Below are 8,191 nucleotides of genomic sequence, written 5' to 3' on the forward strand. Positions count from 1 at the left end.
ACTCCTTCCATGCTCTCTGAATTTAATGCCATGTGCATTTGTGCTATGTATCCAAAGAAATAAAAGTTTTCAACAAATGAAGGCCAAAAACATTGGTCAAGAAACTGGCTTACCTTTATATACCCTACTGTTGTTTCCCAAACTTAACCAATTTTTGTTTTTTTGTTTGGAGATCACCGGTTTTCATCGTGGGGGTGGGGGGGGGGAATGGGGAATGCTTTGGAAGTACTGGATTCTAGTGCAAATTCTTCAGTTCACAGAGGAGGAAGCAAAGGCCCAGTTGGGCAAGGAACTTGACCAAATTTACACAGTGAAAATTGTGTAAATTAGCAAACCGTGTACTCGGAGTTAAAACGCCCCACACAGCCTACACATCACCCCAGCCCCGTGCAGATGCCACACCCCCAGTGCAATTCTATCTCTTCGTCTCAGGAAATGACCATGCAGTGTGGAGCCAGGCCACCCCGTCCCCAGGGTCTGGCCTGGTCCAGCCCAGGCCAGGACCCAGCCCCAGGCTCTGAGCCCAGGCACACACCAGGCCTTCCTCCCAGTGGCTTCCTGTCATCCTCCCACTAGCAACCCTGTTCATTGTGAATACTTTTTAACTTGACCAGGAGAATGGGATGAAAGTCTTAGAAAATGCTTCTGTGGTTAATTATTTCCTCATTAACAAGCCTAAGCCGAGCCTGGAGATAAGACATAGAAACCAAGAGGCCTGCAAGTAAGTGGACAAAGAAGTGACCAGCAGGAGGTTGCTGGATGCCCAGCAGTCCCAGAGAGGCTGTTGTTGCTGTGGGCACCACAGTCATACTCACATACAGTTACACACACTCATCGACACACACGCACGTGCCCACAGTGGGCCTCCAGCTGAGTGGGAGACAAGAAGGCACACAGCTGCCCTCCCCACAGGGCAAAGCCCCCTCATTCATCTGTCCCTGGGCATCCCCAGCACTGGGAGTGGAAGCGTGCAATTCAACATCACCTCCTGTTAGGTCCTTGGTGGGTTTGCTACATTCATTTCACTACAGTCACACCAGGAAGGCAGGAACTGCGGTAGGGAGACAGAGGGTCTAGACCTCACATTAGGGGCCCTGGGTCCTAACCCAGGCTCACTGTCATGAGTGCTGTTCTTCTGAGCCTCAATTTCCTTGTCTGCAGAAGGCAGGTGGTGAGTAATTCCAGCCACACCTAGAGAGCAAGACTGTTTAGGAGCAGAGAAATTGCCCAAGGGCCTACATTTGACTTTAATTATGTCTCCTTGAGCAAATTCCTTTCCCACTCAATTTCTACATCTGTACAGTGGACACAATGGTTCCCCCTATGCAAAGACTGTCTCTAAGCTACAGTTTCTTCATTTGTGAAATGGGCACTGGGCAATCAGTGCTCTTCCTGCTTCCTAGCAAAGGCCCCATATTGCAAACCAATCCAATGTCCCACCACCTCTGACCCTGCTGATGGTCCAAGCCGCTAACCTGCCCACCCATGGGATGCTAGACTATAGTCTACTCTGCAGCCAGAGGGATCCCTTTAAAAACAGTTGATACTCTCCAGAGGTTTTCCTACCAAACTGGAATATAATGTAAATTGCTCCTAGACACTGCCAGCTGCCCCCCTCCCTTACTAGCCTCATTCTGTTCCTGGAACTGGTAAGCTCTTCTCACCTCAGGGCTTCTGTTCAGCCTGTTTCCTCTGCCTGAAATGCTTGTCCCTCAGCTCCTCATGCAGAGGGCTCCTTCTCATTATTCAAGTCTTGGATCAAAGGTCACCTCCCTTGGCACAGGAGCACACAGGCACACAGGCAGAGCTCACCCTGCACGGCTCCTAGGTACCCCCTCAAGCCACTCTGCTTGTTTTCTCCATCAGACATCTCCCCATTCCTGGGTGACTTTACCTGTTTGCTGCCTGCTTCTGCTCCAAGAACAGAAATGTCTTGGTCAGCAGGAGTACACTGGAAAGTTCCAAGAACAGTGAGGATGAGAAGTGGAGGACAGGAGAGGAGATCAGAGAAGGCAGGGAGTGGGGGAAAGATATAGGGCGGAAGGCCATTCAGGAGACTGTCAAGACGTTCCCTTTTATCTGTAGTAATTCAGTGGGCCTTTGAACAACATGGGTTTGAACTGGCACAGGTCCACGTATATGCAGATTTTCTCCAGTAAGTATTTACTACAGTAGTATATCATCCTTTGATATACTACTTTTGGTTGAATCCAAGAATGCAGAACCTAGGATATGGAGGGCTGGCTATAAAGTTCTAAGAGGATTTTCAAGTGCAAAGGGGTGGGTGCCCCTAACCCCCACGTTGTTCAAAGATCAGCTGTACTAGATTATTATCGTCTCCTTCAAATCAGTCTCAAAGCCCACAGAAGCGAGCATGCAGTTTTTCATTCACTCCTTCAGGAAGGGCCCCAGCCCCGCACCTTCTCCATTCCTCTTAGGCAGCCTCTGATTGCACTCCAGGAATTGGAGCCTTGATTTCTCTTGCCTGCTAGACAGGAAATGTGCATGTGCGGTGGACCCGGGCTCCGCACCCCACGCCCAGACTGATGTCACCTTGTCCGGCCATCTCTTCACCGAGTGCAGGGCCTGGGTCGCATCAATGCATACGTGGCAGCACTCAGCAGGGGACCTGGCACACGGTAAGTACTCAGCAGGAGACTGATGAATGGACCTGGCAAAAGGAGAATTCCTTTTGATGGGCTTCAAGACACAAGAGCCAGACTGCCCGGGGTTCAATTCCAGTATAACACATGCTAGTGATTCTAGGCAAGTCACAATCTAACTTTTCTCTATGCTTCATCTGAGGGGCCGTAATGCACATGCTCAATTGAATTCATCTAACAATGTCTCTTCCTTTCCCACTGCCTGGGATCCCCCTAGGGTCGCTCTGTGCAGAAGGCCAGAGGGGCCCTGCTTCCCTGAGGTGGGGAAGGAAGGAGGAGGCTGGGGAGTCTTTTCTGACCAATCACAGGAATCTGGGCCAGAAGGGTATTTAAAACTATCACCTTACATTAGCTGTAAAAAAAAAGAAGGAAATCCTACCATTTGCAACAACATGGATGGACCTGGGGGCATTACATCAAGTGAAATAAGTCAGACAAAGACAAGTACTGTGTGATTTCGCTTGTATGTGGAAACCAAAATAACTGAACTCATGAAAACAGAACAGACCGGTGGTTGCCAAGGGTGGGGGCTGGGGGCAGATAAAAATGAGTGAAGGGAGTCAAAATGTACAAACTTCCAGTTAGAAAGATAAATAAGTGCTGAGGATGAAATATACAACACGGTGATTATAGCTAACAATACTCTTTTGTATAGCTGAAAGCTGCTACCAGAGTAGATCTTTGAAGTCCTCTTTGGAAGAAAAAAGCATTTTGCAGCAATGGGAGGTGATGGATGTGAACTAAACTTATTGTGGCAATCCTTTCACAATTTATACATGTATCAAATCATTGTGTTGCACACCTTCAACTAACACAGTGTTGTGTACCAATTATATCTGAAAGAACTTTCAGCTACTGTGAGGCTGGGGGAGATCCCTCCCAGGATATCAGATCTCACTGTCCTCCCAGCCTTTCACCTCTCCCTCAATAAAATGGCTTGATTCCTCCCCTCTCTCCCCAAATTATATCTGAATGAAACTAGGGAAATAAGACTATCATTTTATAGAAATTGGGGGAACTGAGGGCCAAGGCTTTGGTAGCCTGGGTAAGCCTGGGTTCTAGAAGACAGTGACCGCAGGGCAACCTGAGGCAGAATGGCTGCAGGGAATGGCTGGCAGGAACCGTGTTCCAGCATCACATTATTGAGCTGGAGACTCCAGGGGGACCAGAAGGAGAAGAGGTAGCCATGTCCCTACTTTCTCTTGGCAGCAGCGGAGTAGAAAGGCAACTCACACTTGTCCCCATTCAGGTCAGTTACAGAGGTCTGTGCGTGCCTGACCTTCGCCTCTCCAGGGCTGGGAGCTGGGCTGGGCTGAAGGGTCCAGTTCAGGGGTCCTGGGTTGGGCAAAGACAGAAAAAAGCAGCCAGAAATTGAATATGAGCTTCTCCTACTCCCATGCCTACCCTCAACCATGGCTGTATCACCCAGCCACACCACGGGTTCCCTCTGCCTCGGTTTGCCCCTCTGCATCACAGGGAAATTGGGAGGGAGATGTTGACCCCAGCAAGTCACTGACCACCCTCCTGAGAGAAGATGGAGACCCCAAGGGGGATGCAGGACACAGCCAAGGCTTCCATGGGAACACAGCCATCCACCAGCTCTCCAGGGAGCATATCCCAGAGGAGACAGCCACTCAGGAACGTTGCCTGGGGGCCCTGAATTCCAGAGAAAGGCCTGCTGAACTGCCTGGGCTGAGTCAGGAGGAAAGGGCGGGCCAGGGGACCCGCCAGCTCTGAGTCACTGGGGCCGCACTGACTTGGGTGCCTTCCTCTGCGGGCTGCTGGAACCAAATGAGGGATTCTGCAGAACTGGGTTCAAATTCTAGCCAGGCCACTCCAGTGAGGTCGTGCCCTGGGACAGTGGAGACAATAAGGGTGTCATTAAATGAATGAGTATGTAACAGGCTTGACACAAAGCTGTCACGCAACAGCAACAATACCAAATAGTTCTGAGCTCTTATTATATACAGGACATCTATATATTAAAAATTTCCAGAATTAGCTCCTAATTAACAAACAGCGAGACATGTGGAGTCACATGGACGGTGTTGCTGGTGCTGTGCTAAGTGTGGGGTTGCCCGCCCACAGTCGCTCCTTCTCTCCTCCACCCCGCGCCCCCAGGCCCGCCTGCACACACTGTTCCCTGCCCAGTCTCTGTCCGCAGTCTGTTTCGTGCCCTGGGCCAAGCCCTTTAGACTCAGTTGCTCCCAAAGGTAAGAAGAACAAGTCTTCTGCCCTGGGGGCATCAAAACCTAAAGCTGGGGAAGAGACAAGAGAGGGCAGGGCCGTCCAGGCAGAAAGAACAGCTAGTGCAAAGACTCAGGGGCAGGAAATCTCACGTTCTGTTCCCACAGGGCCCTCATTCCCCTCACTTGCTGGGACTTGCACCATTTCGAGCCATCAGTTCTACTCACCGTGGTCCCCATGACTCAGACCCCACCCCAGAGGAGGAGGTGAGGTGTGGGGGCGGTCCTACCAGGAAAGCTGGTGAATAATCATCCACTGGCCTGCAGTGCTCACAGAGAGAGCTCAGACCCCTGCTGAACCGGACCATCTCACGTAAGCCCAGTGGCGAGGCCTCTTACTCCTCCAAGACCCTGCCCAGGGGGCGGGGCCTCTTACTCTCCCAGGACCCAGATCAGGGGGCGGGGCCTCTTACCCTACAGAGCTGCGGCAGAAACCCAGGCTCAGTCAGTCAGTTCAGTCGCTCAGTCCTGTCCGCGCAGCACGCCAGGCCTCCCTGCCCATGACCAACTCCTCAAGTTTACCCAAACTCATGTCCATCGAGTCAGTGATGCCATCCAGCCATCTCATCCTCTGTCGACGCCTTCTCCTGCCCCCAATCCCTCCCAGCATCAGGGTCTTTTCCAATGAGTCAACTCTTTGCATGAGGTGGCCAAACCATTGGAGTTTCAGCTTCAGCATCAGTCCTTCCAAAGAAATCCCAGGGTTGGTCTCCTTCAGAATGGACTGGTTGGATCTCCTTCCAGTCCAAGGGACTCTCAAGAGTCTTCTCCAACACCACAGTTCAAAAGCCTCAATTCTTCGGGGCTCAGCTTTCTTCACAGTCCAACTCTCACATTCATACATGACCACAGGAAAAACCACAGCCTTGACTAGATGGACCTTTGCTGGCAAAGTAATGTCTCTGCTTTTGAATATGCTATCTAGGTTGGTCATAACTTTTCTTCCAAGGAGTAAGCATCTTAATTTCATGGCTGCAATCACCATCTGCAGTGATTTTGGAGCCCCCCAAAATAAAGTCTGACACTGTTTCCACTGTTTCCCCATCTATTTCCCATGAAGTGATGGGACCGGATGCCATGATCTTCATTTTCTGATTGTTGAGCTTTAAGCCAACATTTTTGCTCTCCTCTTTCACTTTCATCAAGTGGCTTTTTAGTTCCTCTTCACTTTCTGCCATAAGGGTGGTGTCATCTGCATATCTGAGGTGATTGACATTTCTCCCAGCAGTTTTGATACCAGCTTGTGCTTCTTCCACCCCAGCATTTCTCATGATGTACTCTGCATAGAAGTTGAATAAGCAGGGTGACATTATACAGCCTTGATGTACTCCTTTCCCTATTTGGAACCAGTCTGTTGTTCTATGTCCAGTTCTAACTGTTGCTTCCTGACCTGCATACAGGTTTCCCAAGAGGCAGGTGAGGTGGTCTGGTATTCCCATCTCTTTCAGAATTTTCCAGTTTATTGTGATCCACACTGTCAAAGGCTTTGGCATAGTCAATCAAGCAGAAATAGATGTTTTTCTGGAACTCTCTTGCTTTTTCCATGATCCAGCGGATGTTGGCAATTTGATCTCCGATTCCTCTGCCTTTTCTAAAACCAGCTTCAACATCTGGAAGTTCATGGTTCAGGTATTGCTGAAGCCTGGCTTGGAGAATTTTGAGCATTACTTTACTAGCATGTGAGATGAGTGCAATTGTGCGGTAGTTTGAGCATTCTTTGGCATTGCCTTTCTTTGGGATTGGAATGAAAACTGACCTTTTCCAGTCCTGTGGCCACTGCTGAGTTTTCCAAATTTGCTGGCATATTGAGGGCAGCACTTTCACAGCATCATCTTTCAAGTTTTGAAATAGCTCAGCTGGGATTCTATCACCTCCATTAACTTTGTTCATAGTGATGCTTTCTAAGGCCCACTTGACTTCAAATTCCAGGATGTCTGGCTCTAGGTGAGTGATCATACCATCGTGATTATCTGGGTCACGAAGATCTATTTTGTACAGTTCTTCTGTGTATTCTTGCCACCTCTTTTTAATATCTTCTGCTTCTGTTAGGTCCATACCATTTCTGTCCTTTATGGAGCCCATCTTTGCATGAAATGTTCCCTTGGGATCTCTAATTTTCTTGAAGAGATCTCTAATCTTTTCCATTCTATTGTTTTCCTCTATTTCTTTGCATTGATCACGGAGGAAGGCTTTCTTATCTCTCCTTGCTATTCTTTGTAACTCTGCATTCAGATGCTTATGTCTTTCCTTTTCTCCTTTTCTTTTTGCTTCTCTTCTTTTCACAGCTATATGTAAGGCCTCCTCAGACAGCCATTTTGCTTTTTTTGCATTTCTTTTCCATGGGGATGGTCTTGATCCCTGTCTCCTGTACAATGTCACACACCTCCGTCCATAGTTCATCAGGCACTCTATCTATCAGATCTAGTCCCTTAAATCTATTTCCCACTTCCACTGTATAATCATAAGGGATTTGATTTAGGTCATATCTGAATGGTCTAGTGGTTTTCCCTACTTTCTTCAATTTAAGTCTGAATTTGGCAATAAGGAGTTTATGATATGAGCCAGTCAGCTCCTGGTCTTGCTTTTGCTGACTGTATAGAGCTTCTCCATCTTTAGCTGCAAAGAATATAATCAATCTGATATCAGTGTTGATCATCTGGTGATGTCCATGTGCAGAGTCTCCTCTTGTGTTGTTGGAAGAGGGTATTTGCTATGACCAGTGCGTTCTCTTGGCAAAATTCTATTAGCCTTTGCCCTGCTTCATTCCATACTCCAAGGGCAAATTTGCCTGTTACTCCAGGTGTTTCTTGACTTCCTACTTTTGCATTCCAATCCCCTATAATGAAAAGGACATCTTTTTTGGGTGTTAGTTCTAAAAGGTCTTGTAGGTCTTCATAGAACCGTTCAACTTCAGCTTCCTCAGCATTTCTGGTTGGGGCATAGACTTGGATTACCGTGATATTGAATGATTTGCCTTGGAAATGGACAGAGATCATTCTGTTGTTTTTGAGATTGCATCCAAGTACTACATTTCGGACTCTTTTGTTGACCATGATGGCTGCTCCATTTCTTCTGAAGGATTCCTGCCCACAGTAGTAGATATAATGGTCATCTGAGTTAAATTCACCCATTCCGGTCCATTTCAGTTCACTGATTCCTAGAATGTCGACGTTCCCTCTTGCCATCTCCTGTTAGACCACTTCCAATTTGCCTTGATTCATGGAACTGACATTCCAGGTTCCTATGCAATATTGCTTTTTACAGCATTGGACCTTGCTTCTA

This window comes from Capra hircus, chromosome 5, assembly GCF_001704415.2.
Source record: "Capra hircus breed San Clemente chromosome 5, ASM170441v1, whole genome shotgun sequence".
NCBI lineage: Eukaryota > Metazoa > Chordata > Mammalia > Artiodactyla > Bovidae > Capra > Capra hircus.